At 48.3% G+C, this 16,531-nt stretch overlaps 1 protein-coding gene across 1 annotated transcript in view; it reads left to right on the top strand.

The window, feature by feature from the left end:
* The first annotated feature begins 11,708 nt into the window (after positions 1 to 11,708).
* GLRB (glycine receptor beta) overlaps positions 11,709 to 16,531 on the top strand; it is a 145,166-nt gene continuing 140,343 nt past the window's right edge. The window contains exon 1 of the mRNA XM_068269531.1: positions 11,709 to 12,277. The gene's annotated coding sequence lies outside the window, so the exon portion shown is untranslated. The remainder of the gene's footprint in view (positions 12,278 to 16,531) is intronic.

The following is a 16,531-nucleotide window of genomic DNA, read 5'->3' as shown; positions in this document are numbered from 1 at the left end:
TTTCAAAGCCGTGTTTTGGCGAAGCGTAATTGCGTAAAACTATGCGTAGTTCCAGCGTAGCGAAGTTGGCTGACTACGACCATCCCTGCACATAAGCGATCAGGGCTGCGAAGGTGGAGCTTCGTTGGACCTGGAGAGGGAGGAAAATAGAGGCTGCCATGTTAATGTCCTTTTTGGGTACCTGGAGTTGTAGCTTTCATAAACTGAGGAGTCGGATCATTTTTGTACCAACTCTACAGCCCTGAAAGCAATGCAGGCTGAACATTTTTTCCTGTGTTTGTGATTAGCTTATAATTAGTTTTTAATTTCCAGCCGATAAACGGTGGCAGAAAATGGGGGAAACTGTGGAAATTCACAATAACTAGACTGAGGCCCGGTGCACACCAAAAACCGCTAGCAGATCCGCAAAATGCTGGAAGATTTTGAAACGCTTTTTGTTATTTTTCTATGGCGTTTTGCTAGCGTTTTGCGGATTGCTGCAGCGGATTTCAGTATAGTAGATTTCATATATTGTTACAGTAAAGCTGTTACTGAACAGCTTCTGTAACAAAAACGCCTGCAAAACCGCTCTGAACAGGCATTTTTCAGAGCGGTTTGCGTTTTTTCTATACTTAACATTGAGGCAGAAACGCACCCGCAATCCAAAAAATGCCTCACCCCGGCATTTTTCGTTTCTGCAAAACGCCTCCCGCTCTGGTGTGAACCACCCCATTGAGATACATTGACCAAGCGGATCCACAGCCGCAAGCGGCTGCAGAAACGCTGAAAAAGCCGCTCGGTGTGCATCAGCCCTTAATCTCTAGTTATCTGGCTTTCAGTCACTGCCATGTATCCCCTTTGCTTATTTATCTCTGCTTCAAAAACAATAGGGGAATGATAGCTGAGTGAGTTGTGTGCCCCCCCCCCTCCTACACTGCGCTGAGGCTGGAGCCTCCCTCGCCTCTGCCTCGGCCCGGCTTGCAGCAGCCATACAGAATCAGGAGACTGCAGATTTAGAGAAGACTGTTTTCATGTGCGTTTTCTCGAATGAAAAACTGATTTAAGCTTTGTTCCCATTGCGTTCCGCTCACGTGTCTGTCCGCTTGGCCGTATTTTAAGTTTGTTCTTTTCGACCTCTGTGCGTTGGATGTTTATGTTAAGTGCTTTTCTACAACGCTTTTGCAGAGCGATTGCGTTTTTCCACTTCCGGACGTCAGTCAAGAAGTGAACTACTTGTTCTGGAAAATAAATACAGCGTATTTATTCTTAAAAACGCTCACGCAATCATTGCACAAAGCGATTTTGTAAGTGTTTTGCGGTTTCCTATAGCTTCCATTGAGGCGGAATCGCCTCAAAAATGGTCCATGTACTGCTTTTCTGAGCGGATCGGAAACAAACCGCTCAGATGTGAACTTTCTTTCAGAGAATCATTGCACAAGCGTTTTCAGGGCGATTTTGAAAATCACTAAAGCTTAAAAAAAGTCAAAAACGCCCCTAGTGTGAACGAGCCCTTAAAGTAAACCTGTAACTAAAAAAAAGTTCCGCTGGGGGGTACTCACCTCGGGTGGGGGAAGCCTCTGCAACATCTGCAAGGAGTTTGTATGTTCTCTCTGTGTCTGCGTGGGTTTCCTCCGGGCACTCCAGTTTCCTTCTACATCCCAAAAACATACAGATAAGTTAATTGGCTTCTGTCACAGGAGCCCTAGTGGCTGACCGCACTTAGCCTTCTAAACGGTGCCAGCGCACAGATCGTGCGAACTCTGGTCGCAGTCAATGCGCAGGAACCGTTAAGAATTAGCCGCAGACAACTCAGAAGGGAGCCTGTGAGACACGGGTAATTACAACGTCACCTACTGGTTCAGAGTAAACTGCCACCACCGCGGTTACCATGGGACCGTGGAGCCCACTAACTGACTGACTAGTCCTGCGAATAAAACGGTTAAACACACGGTATTCTGTCTAGCCAACAACAAACAAACAGTAGCGTATCTTCAGAGACCCGGGATCAGTTCTGCGTGTGCTGATAAGCAGGGTAGCGGATAGTGAATGACTTGAAGAAAGTCGTTTATTCACGCAATATAAATAATTAATATATACAGACAATTATTAAAATTACAATTATTAAAACAGTAATAGCCAGTATAAAAAATAAAAGAAGGGAGAAAAATACTTAGTTCCTGGAAAGATGTCCTTTTTGTGGGAAAACAGAGTTCTGGGTTTCAATTTGAGTTCAGAGTTCAGACCAGGTGGATGCCAGCATATCCTCAAGCTGGCATCTGATGAGTGCAAGATGTTTCAGTCTGGAGGACCCTGAGTTTGGGTCCTCAGCCATTCTTATGCCCCTGCTTCAGTAGGAGGGAGTGAGGGCGGGGAGCCATACACCCCCTTAGAAGATGAGATGAGCCCTCCCCTTATCCTGGGGGCTAGAAATCATATCTACCCATATATGGGCTCTATCTCACAGAACCGTACAGGTCAGGGCAGATTTATTAACATTTTCAGGTCTGTCTCGATTTACCCAGCGCCCTGATACCAGACATGAGGGGTGGGACCCCTGTGGTATCATCAGGGCATTTTCAAACTGCCTAACTGGCAGTCCTTACCTCAGAATGTTCTGAAACTTCCTCAGAACCAGCACCGGGGCTCATGCTACACTTCCCCCACGTTTGGCGAAGCTGCCATCTCAGGAACCCCAGAAATATGACAGATCTGGGAAGTTATGGATTATGCTATGAGACTCAGCAGCTAGAACACATCCTGAATAAACCTAACAGCTGACTTCCCTTTGATCTTTACCAGTGAGCAAGGTGTCAAGACCTCCCGGAGATTTGTAGCCTGCCTGGCTGCACCTAGGCATCCTGATCACCCCTTGGTTAATTAACATCTACATGAGATCAGCTAGGTGTCACCCTATACCTGATGGATGGGCCATACGCACAGCTTGAAGCCAGGGACTCTCTGGGCCCAGGCTCATAAGCATATCAAAAGAGCCATCCAGCCTTTAGGATGGTGCTCTCTCTGCTAAGAAAAGGACTTCAGCTCCCCCTACACACTCAACCCCGATTGAATCGATTTGAAGCGCAATCGATGCAGGGAATCGAGTGCGATCGCTTTTTCTTCATGGGCGGTTCCAGGACGCGCCTGCGGCCCCGCAACCGTCCGTGACAGCCCTCCCTGGGGAGAAGGCAGATAGACATTCATCAGCAAGATGTGTGTCGGTGCCGCTAACCTGCGAGATCTGATCTAGTTCCCCGTTGCAACGGGATAGCCCGTCGGCGTTCTGGTGTCGGCTGCCTGCCTTGTGTTGAATCGTGAAGTCATACTGCTGTAATGACAGGCTCCAACGTAAGAGCTTGCCATTGGTCCCCGCAGTGCGGTTCAGCCAACTCAGGGGATTATGGTCGGTAATGATCGTGAAGGAGCGGCCGTACAGATACGATTGTAGTTTCTGTAGGGCCCACACAATCGCTAGGCACTCCTTTTCAGTTGTGGAGTAGGCTACCTCTCGGGGCAGGAGCTTCCGGCTCAGGTAGAGGATAGGGTGTTCATCTCCTTTTCCATCCACCTGGCTGAGGACTGCGCCGAGACCGTAGTCAGAGGCATCGGTTTGCACAACAAACCGACGACTGAAGTCTGGGGCTTGAAGCACCGGGGCGCTTGCGAGTGCCTGCTTCAAGGCTTGGAAGGCGTTCTCGCAAGCGGGGGTCCAGCTAACAACCTTGGGGTGTTTCTTGCTAGTGGCATCGGTCAGGGGTTTCGCTAAGGTACTATAGGCTGGAACAAATTTCCTATAGTAGCCGGCGGTCCCCAGGAACGCCTGGACCTGCTTTTTCGTGATAGGCCGAGGCCATGCCAGGATGGAGTCAACCTTTCCCGTGTCAGGTTTCAGGGTGTTACCCCCCACCCGGTGACCTAAGTACTGCACCTCGGTCATACCAATCTGACACTTACTCGGCTTAACTGTCAGATTGGCTGCGGCCAGCCTCTCTAGTACCTGGGACAGGTGTTTGAGGTGTTCCTCCCAGGTGGGGCTGAACACCGCAATGTCATCCAAGTACGCTACAGCGAACCCTTGCAGCCCCTCCAGCAGGTCGTTTACGGCCCGCTGAAACGTGGCAGGAGCGTTCTTCATCCCAAAGGGCATCATCGTGAACTCGAAGAGGCCAAAAGGGGTGATGAAGGCCGACTTCTGCCTCGCGTCAGGTGCAAGTGGTATCTGCCAGTACCCCCGGCTCAGATCCATGATTGATAGGTACCTGGCGGACGCCAGCGTATCCAACAACTCATCGATGCGAGGCATGGGGTAGGCGTCTGTAGTGGTGATGGCGTTCAACTTCCTGTAGTCCACGCAGAACCGGGTTGTCTGGTCCTTCTTGGGGACCAGGACAACAGGGGCTGCCCAGGCACTACAGGACTTTTGAACCACCCCTAGCTCCAGCATCTCCCTCACCTCTTTCTGCATGTCCGCTTGCACCTCTGGGGAGACACGGTAAGCGGATTGCCTGATGGGGGGATGGGTGCCCGTATCTACCCTATGCACTGCCAGACTGGTCCGCCCCGGGGCACAGGAGAAGGTGTGCTGGTACGGACCCAGCACCTTCTGCAACTGCTCTTGCTGGGACGAGGAGAGTTGTGGATTGACGCTTAGGTCGCTGTCCACATCTCGTATATCAGCCAGCAGGTCTAACAGGGGGTCTGCCTCTCCTTGCTCTAACCGACTGCACACTGGCAGCACATACTTGGTCCTGTCATGGTGGGCCTTCAGCATGTTGACATGAAAGCTTTTCTGTTTCTTGCCTCCCATGTTCACCAGGTATGTCAGAGGGTTTAACCGTTGCACTATAGTGTAGGGTCCCTCCCAGGCCGCTTGCAGCTTGTTCTGCCTCACTGGAAGAAGGGCATACACTTTGTCACCTACTTCAAATGACCTCTCTCCAGCAGTGCGGTCATACCAGAGTTTTTGTTTGGCCTGAGCCTGGGCCATGTTTTCCGTTACCATTTCTGTGAGGGACTCCATCTTGTCCCTGAACTTGAGGACATAATCAACTACAGAGACATCTGTGGGGTCCCCCTTGCCCTCCCACGTCTCCCGCATCAATTGTAGGGGTCCTCGGACATTCCTACCATACAGGAGCTCGAACGGGGAGAACCCGGTAGATTCCTGCGGCACCTCCCGGTATGCAAACAACAGATGAGGCAGGTATCGTTCCCAGTCCCCACCTTGCGACTCAACAAACGTGGTCAGCATTTGCTTCAGCGACCCGTTGAACCTTTCACACAGTCCATTGGTCTGCGGGTGGTAGGGACTGGAGACAATGTGCGTCATCTGTATCTTTTTGCACAGGGCCTCCATGAGTCCGGACATAAACTGGGTTCCCTGATCGGAGAGCATCTCCGCAGGGAACCCGACTCGGGAGAAAATGTTAAGTAGCGCGTCGGCTACCTTGTCCGCTCTCAGGGAGGAAAGTGCCATGGCCTCAGGATAGCGGGTGGCGTAATTCACCACCGTCAGGATGTACCTTTTGCCACTGCTGCTGGGAGTGGGCAATGGTCCAATTATGTCGACTGCCACTCTGTGAAAGGGCTCACCTATGATTGGCAGTGGACACAAGGGAGCTTTGCGGGGATACCCAGCCCTTTTTACCTTTTGGCAAATGGTACATGAGCGGCAGTAGTTCGTCACATCTATCCGCATTTGAGGCCAGTAGAAATGTCCCCGGATACGATCAAGGGTCCTGTGGATCCCCAAGTGCCCGGCCAGGGGAATGTCATGGGCGGACTTCAGCACATGCCCCCGGAAGGCACTAGGTACCACAAGCAACTTGGTACCCATCCCCATTTCACCTTCGGTGGGGTGTACAGGCTCACTGTACAACTTCCCACCTTCCCAGTATACCTTGAACGTAGCCTCGTCTGTGAGGGGCTCAGAAGCCTGTTTTCTGAGGGCCTCGAGGTTAGGGTCAGTCTGGAGTGCTTGCACAAATGCAGCACTCTCACTCTCAGCCAGCTGGCCCGTGGCGTATGAGGCTAGTGGCTGAAGGGTACCATCCCTGTGGTCAGAGGAGGGGGAGGAGGCCGGGACCTCCTCTACCTGTTCTGAGCTCAGGGTCTGAGCAGTATGGCTGCGTGTTACCGCTAGCACAGGTATCCCTTCAGAGTGGCATATATTGGCATTACCTACATCATTGTCACAAGCATTAATAACAGTAACAGGAACATTTTCATCACAGACAGTTTGTACATCAACCACAGGTACCCGTGAACTGGGCACGTTCAACCCACCTCCCCCCTGTTCTTGCCCCTGGGTGCAAAGTACCTGGGTGTGGGCAGAGAGTCCGTCTCCGTCCTGGCATTCCACAGGGCGTGGTGCAGGTTCATAGTACGACACCAGCGTGCCCAAGTCGGTCCCCAGCAAAACAGGGACCGGCAGTTGGTCCAGGATCCCAACAACCTTCTCGTGGACCCCCACCCCCCAGTCGATGGACACCCGGGCTTGGGGAATGTGAGAAAGAGTGCCCCCCACTCCAGTGAGGGTGAGGTACTGGTCAGGAATGATGGCCTCTGCGGGGACAAGGTGTGCACGTACCAGAGTGACATCTGCTCCGGTGTCACGGAAACTAGTGACAAGCTGGTCATTCACCGTAACCAGCTGGTGATTGCTTGTGATGGGGGAGTTCCCTGCCCCCTTGGCAAACATCAGGTTGGATGCGGCTCCTGGTTGGGGTACACTGGCGGGGGGTGTCTGCCGCGGGCGAGGTGCGGGTGGTCCAGGTGCTGGGGTGGTCTGCCTCCGCTCCGGACAGGTGAACTTCATGTGTCCCGTCTTGTGGCAGTAGTGACAGGTGACCTCTCCAGAGGCTGCAGGCCTGGGTGCAGCAGCTGCGCTGGGTGGCCTCTGTGGCGGACGGCTCACAGGGGCAGGAGGGTCTGCTGAGGTATTGGGCTGACCTCCTCTCCAGCTGGATGGGACAGTTCTGCGGGTATCAGCCACCCGGGTAGTTGCAAAAGTCTCAGCAAGGTCTGCAGCGACAGTTGCTGAAGCCGGCCTGCGTTCTAGCACAAACTGGCGTACATCAGCAGGGCAAATGTTCAGAAATTGTTCGAGGACTATCAAGTCCTCCAGGACGCCATAAGACCCTTTGGTGAGGACTAGAGTCCACTGGCGTAGTGTGGTGAGCAAGCTGCTGGCCACATCTCGGTACGAATCAGAAGACTTTTTCTGCCAGGCCCTGAACTTTTTCCTATAGGCTTCTGGCGTCAGCTGGTACTTAGTAATGATAGCGTCTTTTATAGCAGCATAATCATTATCCTTCTCCGCAGGCAATTCTGCGAAGGCATCAAGCGCTTTGTAGCGCAGCAAAGGTGTCAGATGTCTGGCCCACTGGTCTTGGGACAGACGATACTGACGGCATGCTTTTTCAAAAGACCGCAAAAACAAGTCAATGTCTGTGTCTTTTTCAATATTAGCAAATTTAAATTTTGCACTTACGGGTGGTGCAGCACCTTCAGCAGGGAGGCTGGGCGGTGAACTCCGGCTGGCCTGTTGAACCTTTGCCATGTTGAGCTCATGCTGTCGTCTCTCCCGCGCCTCTGCAGATTGGCGCTCCCGTTCTCGCTCAGCGGCATCCCTCTCTGCGTGGCGTTCAGCAGCAGCAGCAGCAGCAGCTTGCCGCTCCCGTTCCTCCCGCATTTGGCGCTCTTCACGCATGTACTGCAGGTACTTGTCCAGGTCAGTGTCCATCAGCTTTTGTAATGCCTGCTGCATTAGCGGATCAGTACAAACGGACAGTCCAGTACTGGCCGGTTCCAGGCGAGTACTTTCAGAAACTCTGGGATTGGGGTCCACACTGACATTCTCCTGCGTAACTGTTGATGCAGGGCCCTCAGGATGCACAACCTCTGTACGGTCAGGAGTCTCAGTCTCTGGTTCCCCTTGCCTTGAGTCAGATGGGTCAGCGTCTACCTCAGCAGACACATCCAGCTCCTGCAGTTGCTGGGTATCCCATTGAAACAATTCCGTTACCAGGTCCCCTTGTTTCTTGCGGCCGACATCAATGCCTCTCTCTTGGCAAAGATTTTGCAGGTCCGCCAGGCACATTTTCTTGTAGTTCCCGGACATTTCCACGCCAAATAAAATAAAACTTTTGGGGAGGGGTACTGGCTACACAGTCTCTCTGTATATATAAAAAATATATTGCCTTCCAGCTACACCAACGAATTAGTTCGTTTCTCGATAGCGCTAGCGCTATCGTAGATACTTTCAGCACAACACAGGTCCCAACCGCTGCCTAACACTGTCACAGGAGCCCTAGTGGCTGACCGCACTTAGCCTTCTAAACGGTGCCAGCGCACAGATCGTGCGAACTCTGGTCGCAGTCAATGCGCAGGAACCGTTAAGAATTAGCCGCAGACAACTCAGAAGGGAGCCTGTGAGACACGGGTAATTACAACGTCACCTACTGGTTCAGAGTAAACTGCCACCACCGCGGTTACCATGGGACCGTGGAGCCCACTAACTGACTGACTAGTCCTGCGAATAAAACGGTTGAACACACGGTATTCTGTCTAGCCAACAACAAACAAACAGTAGCGTATCTTCAGAGACCCGGGATCAGTTCTGCGTGTGCTGATAAGCAGGGTAGCGGATAGTGAATGACTTGAAGAAAGTCGTTTATTCACGCAATATAAATAATTAATATATACAGACAATTATTAAAATTACAATTATTAAAACAGTAATAGCCAGTATAAAAAATAAATGAAGGGAGAAAAATACTTAGTTCCTGGAAAGATGTCCTTTTTGTGGGAAAACAGAGTTCTGGGTTTCAATTTGAGTTCAGACCAGGTGGATGCCAGCATATCCTCAAGCTGGCATCTGATGAGTGCAAGATGTTTCAGTCTGGAGGACCCTGAGTTTGGGTCCTCAGCCATTCTTATGCCCCTGCTTCAGTAGGAGGGAGTGAGGGCGGGGAGCCATACACCCCCTTAGAAGATGAGATGAGCCCTCCCCTTATCCTGGGGGCTAGAAATCATATCTACCCATATATGGGCTCTATCTCACAGAACCGTACAGGTCAGGGCAGATTTATTAACATTTTCAGGTCTGTCTCGATTTACCCAGCGCCCTGATACCAGACATGAGGGGTGGGACCCCTGTGGTATCATCAGGGCATTTTCAAACTGCCTAACTGGCAGTCCTTACCTCAGAATGTTCTGAAACTTCCTCAGAACCAGCACCGGGGCTCATGCTACACTTCCCCCACGTTTGGCGAAGCTGCCATCTCAGGAACCCCAGAAATATGACAGATCTGGGAAGTTATGGATTATGCTATGAGACTCAGCAGCTAGAACACATCCTGAATAAACCTAACAGCTGACTTCCCTTTGATCTTTACCAGTGAGCAAGGTGTCAAGACCTCCCGGAGATTTGTAGCCTGCCTGGCTGCACCTAGGCATCCTGATCACCCCTTGGTTAATTAACATCTACATGAGATCAGCTAGGTGTCACCTTATACCTGATGGATGGGCCATCCGCACAGCTTGAAGCCAGGGACTCTCTGGGCCCAGGCTCATTAGCATATCAAAAGAGCCATCCAGCCTTTAGGATGGTGCTCTCTCTGCTAAGAAAAGGACTTCAGCTCCCCCTACACACTCAACCCCGATTGTATCGATTTGAAGCGCAATCGATGCAGGGAATCGAGTGCGATCGCTTTTTCTTCACGGGCGGTTCCAGGACGCGCCTGCGGCCCCGCAACCGTCCGTGACAGCTTCCCCCTAAATTGGCCCTAGACTATGATACATAGAGAACACAGTACATACACTCACCTAAAGGATTATTAGGAACACCTGTTCAATTTCTCATTAATGCAATTATCTAATCAACCAATCACATGGCAGTTGCTTCAATGCATTTAAGGATGTGGTTCTGCACCATTAGGGTCAACTTTGACCCTCTACATCACAGTCAGCAGGCACATTGTAGCCAATCAGGCTACACTCTCTCCTGGAGCCACTCCCCCCCTATAAAAGGCAGGCAGTGTCAGGCTTTGGACTCACTCGTGTGCCTGCAGTAAATAGAGAAGGGACAGCTGCTGTAGACTCTCTCATAGGGAAAGATTAGTTAGGCTCTTGTAGTCTTGTTAGCTTGCTCCTTGCTGATTCTTATTGCTAAAATAGCACCCCACAACAGCTCTTTTGAGAGCTAGTCTTGTTCTTGTGATCTATTTTTTTTTGTTGTGTTGCCCACTAACACTGCATTATACAGCCCTATCTGTTGCAGCTGGACCTTGGTAAATGCTATACTGTGCCAGGCCCTGTCTAACTATCTATACTGGGACACCTATCTATGCCTAGCTAACTACTGGGGTACCCACCTACCTATACGGGAACACCTACCAATACCTAGCTAACTACTGGGGCACCTATCTACCTATACGGGAACACCTACCTATGTCTAGCTAACTACTGGGACACCTACCTATGCCTAACTACCGTATGAGCTTGAAAACCTAACGCCTGCACTCTCGTGGTGCGCACCAGTCCAGCACGGCCGTCACTACACAAACAGCTGTTTGCGGTGTTTTACACAGTGAGTTTGGTGTGTCAGTGTTTGGCAGTACTCTAATTACACTCCCTGATTGATGTATACACATGCAAGATGTTTTAAAGCACTTTAGGCCTGCAATTTAGCATTCAATGTGATTTCTGCCCTTAAAACGCTGCTTTGCGTCCAATCCAGATTTTTCCTCTGGACTTTTGGCGTCTATCCCACTTCATCATGCCCCCCTCCAGGTGTTAGATCCCTTGAAACATCTTTTGCATCACTTTTGTGGCCAGCATTATTTTTTCTAGTTTTCCAAGTTCACCTCCCTATTGAAGTCTATTGTGGTTCGCAAAAGTTTGTGCGAACCGAACTTTTTGCGGAATTTCGCGAACCGAAAATCGCAGGTTCGGGCCATCTCTATAGGGATTAGATTTTGAGCCCCTCAGCGTGGCAGTTAAGTGACAAGACAATATATATAAACACTCTGTACAGCGCTGCAGAAGATGTCAGCCCCATATAAATACTAATAATAATGGTGTGCAAAAAAATCATGCAGAAAACTCAACGATAAGCGAGTCCCCTGCCTATTACATGCTAGTCGTACATGGGCTGATAAATGGCCTATATGGCTAGCGATGAATTGGATGGCTTTGACAATTAGAGTGGAAATCTAATTGAGAACTAGTCCAACAGCTTGAGCTGTCTCCGAGTATGCAGTACATTGCTATGCTACTGTCATTTACCTGCTGTCTGCTTGACAGAGATTTTCCAATATGCTAGATCAACTGTTCAATTGATAAACAGATAACATTGATTAATAGATTGATCAAATATACTAGATCCCTGGCTGATTCAATCAAAGTGATTGAGCAAACCCAGCTGATTGTACAGACAGTCAAAAGAGAAAATATGATTATTTTGATCATATTATCAATCCTTCCTGGCCAGTATAATGTATAGCCTTAGTAAATAGTCCTGAATGTTAACCGACTTGCAGTACAGACAGCAATGCAAATGCATATAAACAAAGCACAGAGCTGAGTATCTTCATGCTGCAATGGATGGTGAAAGCTATACTGTACATAATAATATAGGGAAGGAATGCAGCTATCTTTTACAAAGCATGAAGTGCTGCTGTCTGTGGCCATCTCTGCTGGTCTCTCCCTAGCCCCCTCCTGCAGGATCACAACAGAACAGCTGTCTGCACTGAGCTCAGAAGCGCAGCATCCTAAACACCATTCTTTACAGTCACATCTACACACAGGGCAGGCAGACATCTTCATCGTGTGGATGTGGAGGGGTGCTGGAGAGAAGGCGATCACGTCTCCCTCCTCTGTGCTTCCAGTGGCACAAGCATGGCAGTGATGCTGCTACTGCTGCACTTGCTATGCAGCTAATGATTAATTGCACTGCTCTGGGGCCTGTACTGCGCATGCTGCAGGTACACTCTGCTCCTCCATCTTAAGCCTCCTGCTAATGCAGCGACCAAGACAGCAGCCTTCCCAGAAATAAAGCAGCTCTTCCTGGCGGCTTCTCTCCGCTGCCTCTTCCACCATCAGCAGCAGCAGCATAGAGAAGCAGCAGCATCTTGCAAGCTGAGGAGACGGGAGCAGCGTATGGGCTACTGAGCAGCCGGGACACTGCCTCCATCATGCACATCTGAGGGGACCTTGTCATTCGGCTCCTATTGGAATACACAGATGATGGATGCGTACTGGGCTGCTGCTCGTGTTTGAAGAGAAGCCGTGAGTAAAGGTAAGTTATGGTGTAACCCCTTCCTGCTCGGGGGGGTTCATTGTCTTGCTGTTTATATGAGCATTTTGAATAACTCTTTAGGGTAACGCCTCTCCAGAGATTGGGGATGCGGTAACAGTTTCTGGTTAATTAGTCTAGCCAGGCAAATAGCTGCAAAGACGCAGCAGGGGGAGGTAGCCTGGAGGTTGCTGCCGAGAAAACTCGATAAAGTTGTTTCTGTTTTGAAATGTGCCGCAAGGAGCGCTGGGAGTTGTAGTGCAATGTGTATTAGGCTTAGTGGGCAGTCAGTGCTAAATGCTCAGTGGTCAACTATGCACCATTTTCTTACTAAGAGTCAGGCTAAGAAAAACATACATCTGCACCAGATATATATAATTTTTTTTTCTCATATTGTAATCAGGGGCATAACATAGGGGTTGCAGAGGTTGCAACCACATCGGGCCCCGCTTCCTCAACTGCAGTATTAGCTTTCTATTGGTCCTGTGCTCATAATAATCACTTCTATAGATACTTTGAATAGTGGTAATCTTTAACAAGCTGTTCCCCATTCCCTTCTTGCACCTCTAACACTGTAGTTGCCATTGGCAGGTTTTGGTGTGCCGTATAAATTATTATGTATAGAGTGCTTAGGGGGCCCCCAATGTAAAACTTGAATCGGGGCCCAAAGCTCCTTAGCTACGCCACTGATTGTAATGTAGGTACTTATCCGTTAGCCGGGCGCATCCGGCAGGTGGCGCTAATTACTATTCCCCCTCCAGGCCGACATGGATAGTAGGGAAAGATGTAACGCTGGTGGAGTTTTGTCGCCACCTGCCGGATGCGCCCGGCTAACGGATAAGTACCGTAATGTATATTAAAAGCACCCTCTCACCCCATCCACAAGGGCTCACTTTACAATGTCCTTATACACTCTATGACCAGGTGTTTGTATTTTTTGGGGGGAGAAGTCTATTAATATATTGATATGCTTTTGGTTTTTTAGAGGAAACTACAGCACCTGGAGAAAACCCAGGCAAGCTCACAGATACAAAAAAAACCCCTCCCTATAGTTAGTATTCTAGTTGGAATAAGGTTCTATGTAAAGCCTGGTACACGCATCCAATTTTAACTGGTCAATTTTACAGCTTCCATCCTATATAATAATAATAATAATATACAAATGTCCCTACGTACACCTGTCCCTGGCTCCGTGCATTTGCGGTACTGCGCATGTGCACGGACAGCCGTTGGGACAGGGGAGGACAGGGCCAGGGGGGCGGCCAGGCGTGTGTGTGTGTGCATGCGCGCTGACAGACCTAGAGCCTGATTTTAAACGGGCATAGGTCTACTAGTGTAGTATGAGAGCTTACCTACATAATCTGTTCATAGTATTCAAAATCTGTTGGCCCTCATACTACATAGAGGTGGCAAATTGGCCAGACGTTGACCAATAAAAATTGGATTTGTGTATGCAGCTTAAAGCAGAACTGTAAATACAATTTAAGCACAGTGTTCCACTTAGCTGGGGCTTCTGCAAGCCCCCAGCAGCTGCCCTGTCCCACGCCAGTCCTGCCCGAGCCGGCGTTCTTTCGCCGCCAGCTCCGTTCCGTTCCTAGACTTCAAAGTCGACGCCAGCGCAGCCCTGCCAAGCGTATCCTTTCTTTGCGTTCCCCTCTGCAATATCAAGGGACGTGAAGAAAGGATACGCGTGGCCAGAGCCGTGCAGGTGCAGTGGCCCGGCGGCGAAACCGAAACTAGCTGGCGGGAAAAATGGTGGCTCGGGCTGGACCGTTGCGGGATCAGACGGCTGCTGGGGGCTTGGGGAAGCCCCAGGTAAGTGAAACAGTGTGCTTAAATTGTATTTACAGTTCCGCTTTAAGTTCTGCATAAATATGAGACCCTGGTGTAAATAAAGTGTATCTATTGGTTCAGTTTCATGATTTGTAATTTTTGCAGTTTGTATATTGTCAATTTATGCTTGATATTTCAGTGCCTGGAAACTTACTTTAGTTTTTAGTAACCATGACCTCATCCTTCCATTTTGCTTATTAAATTGAATTCTCTGTTTACAATTGTTTGGCCTTTCTTTCAAGTAATAATTCACCAATGACTTGTAATTGGGGATGTTGTGACAGTATTGTGTATAATGGGCTTAGAGACACCAGTTCAGCAGCAAAGCATCCTTGGAAGTGATTTTAGATTGTTGGCACCCATTGCAGCCATGCGTCACCTGGTACCAAATCACTTTTCCCTCTTTGTAAATACACATGACTCCAGTAAGTGAGCCTTGCTCCCTGATTTACGACAGCAGAGATGCTGTAAATAATTGACAATGACGGGAAATCAATGTGATTTACTGAAATTCAGCAAAAATTGAAAGGTCTTCTTAATGACAGCACTACAATATAGAGACTGTTTTGCATTATATTTCTGGGGAATTGTGTTGCATTTTGGTGCATTAACAGAGAATTGTCATCCATTTCTGAATGATGTGCAGTGTCATCTCACACACAAACAAACATACATATACAAACACACACAACAGACAAACATATACACACAAAACACACACATGTACGTATATATGCATATTTCTTTATTTCTTTACTTGAACATAAGTAAATGCATGGCTATCATTGAATTGCTTGGATTGCTTTTACACCACAGCTGCTCTAGACTGGTGAGCATAGCTATTGATTACTGGTCACATGCATGTTGATAAAACTGCCCTGGCTTTGCAGAGTCAACATTTTAATAAAGTAAGTCTAAAACCTGCACTGCATTTAATAATGTAGGTACAGTACATGAATAAGAGTGCTGTGATGCCTTTTACTTCAAAAATGCAGTAGTGATCTATATGGTATTTTTTTAGTGTCTTCTGTTTTAAATACATTTGTCATTCTGCCTGTTTGTATAGTGCCATTTTTTTTTTTTTTCATTTTTCTGCAGTGCATTTTACAGTTTTTGCAGTTTACATTGAACAATTCACAATACTGACTGTCTCCTAGCAAGATTCACCATTAAGGCTACATTCGGGTTTTCCTACACATTTAAACATGCATGTTCACGAACGCATTAAAGGATATTGAATATGAAAATATGCGCAACATCTGGTAAATTGCACCTAGCAAAAAACGTGCGTGTACAAATATGTAGGATTTCAACAATCACATTAATATGAGCTTTCCATTCTAATACCTTAAAGTGGGATTATCACCATAAAAATCAAATTACAACAGCAATTGGTCTGAGTGTATTAAGTGATAAAGATGCTAATCCTGCATTCAAAACTTTCAAAACTTGTTCTGCTGTCATGGTTTAGAGTTATCACATACCTTAGGAGCACTGACCCTTTAATTGCCATTGCCAAACAATTGCATGCTGGACTTTGACTGGGCCATTCTAACACATAGATATGTTTTGTTTTAAAGGGACTCCGAGCAGTGCAGAAACTATGGGAAGATGCATATCATTTGAAAGCTCTCTTTCTCCTCTTTCCAATGATATATAAACCGCCGCCCTACGCTTTTTAGTTTTTGCTATTTTCGTGATTGAATTTGCTGCGGCCAGGATTTCGATCGCGAAAATAGAGAAAACTAAAAGGTGTAGGGCGACGATTTAGGTGTCGTCAGAAAGAGGAGAAAGATAGCTTTAAAATGATATCCATCTTTCCATAGTTACATTGTATTACACAGGGCGACTTTTTCTGCTGAATGGAGCTGCTGACTTTGAGAAAAAGTCGCCCTGTGTAATACAATATAACTATGGAAAGATGGATATCATTTTAAAGCTCTCTTTCTCCTCTTTGACGACCCCTAAATCGTCACCCTACGCCTTTTAGTTTTCTCTATTTTCGTGATCGAAATAATCGCGGCTGCAGCAATTTCAATCGCGAAAATAGCGAAAACTAAAAGGCGTAGGGCGACGGTTTGTATACCATTGGAAAGAGGAGAAAGAGAGCTTTAAAATGATATGCATCTTTTCATAGTTTCTGCACTGCTCGGAGTCCCTTTAAACCATTCCATTGTTGCCTTGACTTTATGTTTAGGGTCATTGTCCTGCTGGAGGGCCCGTTTCCACTATAGCATTGCGGAATCGCCGGCGAATCACCGCAGGCAAATCGCATGCGGGTGCGATTCCGCATGCGTTTTTTGCCGCGATTTCGCATGCGATTTCGCATAGGTAAGGCTGTATGCAAATTTAACCATGTCACTGCCTGTGTAAATTAACATTAATACCTATGTGAAATCGCATGGGGAAAACGCATGCGATTTC

Source organism: Hyperolius riggenbachi, chromosome 1 (assembly GCF_040937935.1).
Source record: "Hyperolius riggenbachi isolate aHypRig1 chromosome 1, aHypRig1.pri, whole genome shotgun sequence".
Classification (NCBI taxonomy): domain Eukaryota; kingdom Metazoa; phylum Chordata; class Amphibia; order Anura; family Hyperoliidae; genus Hyperolius; species Hyperolius riggenbachi.
This window is presented reverse-complemented; position numbering and strand designations above follow the sequence as displayed.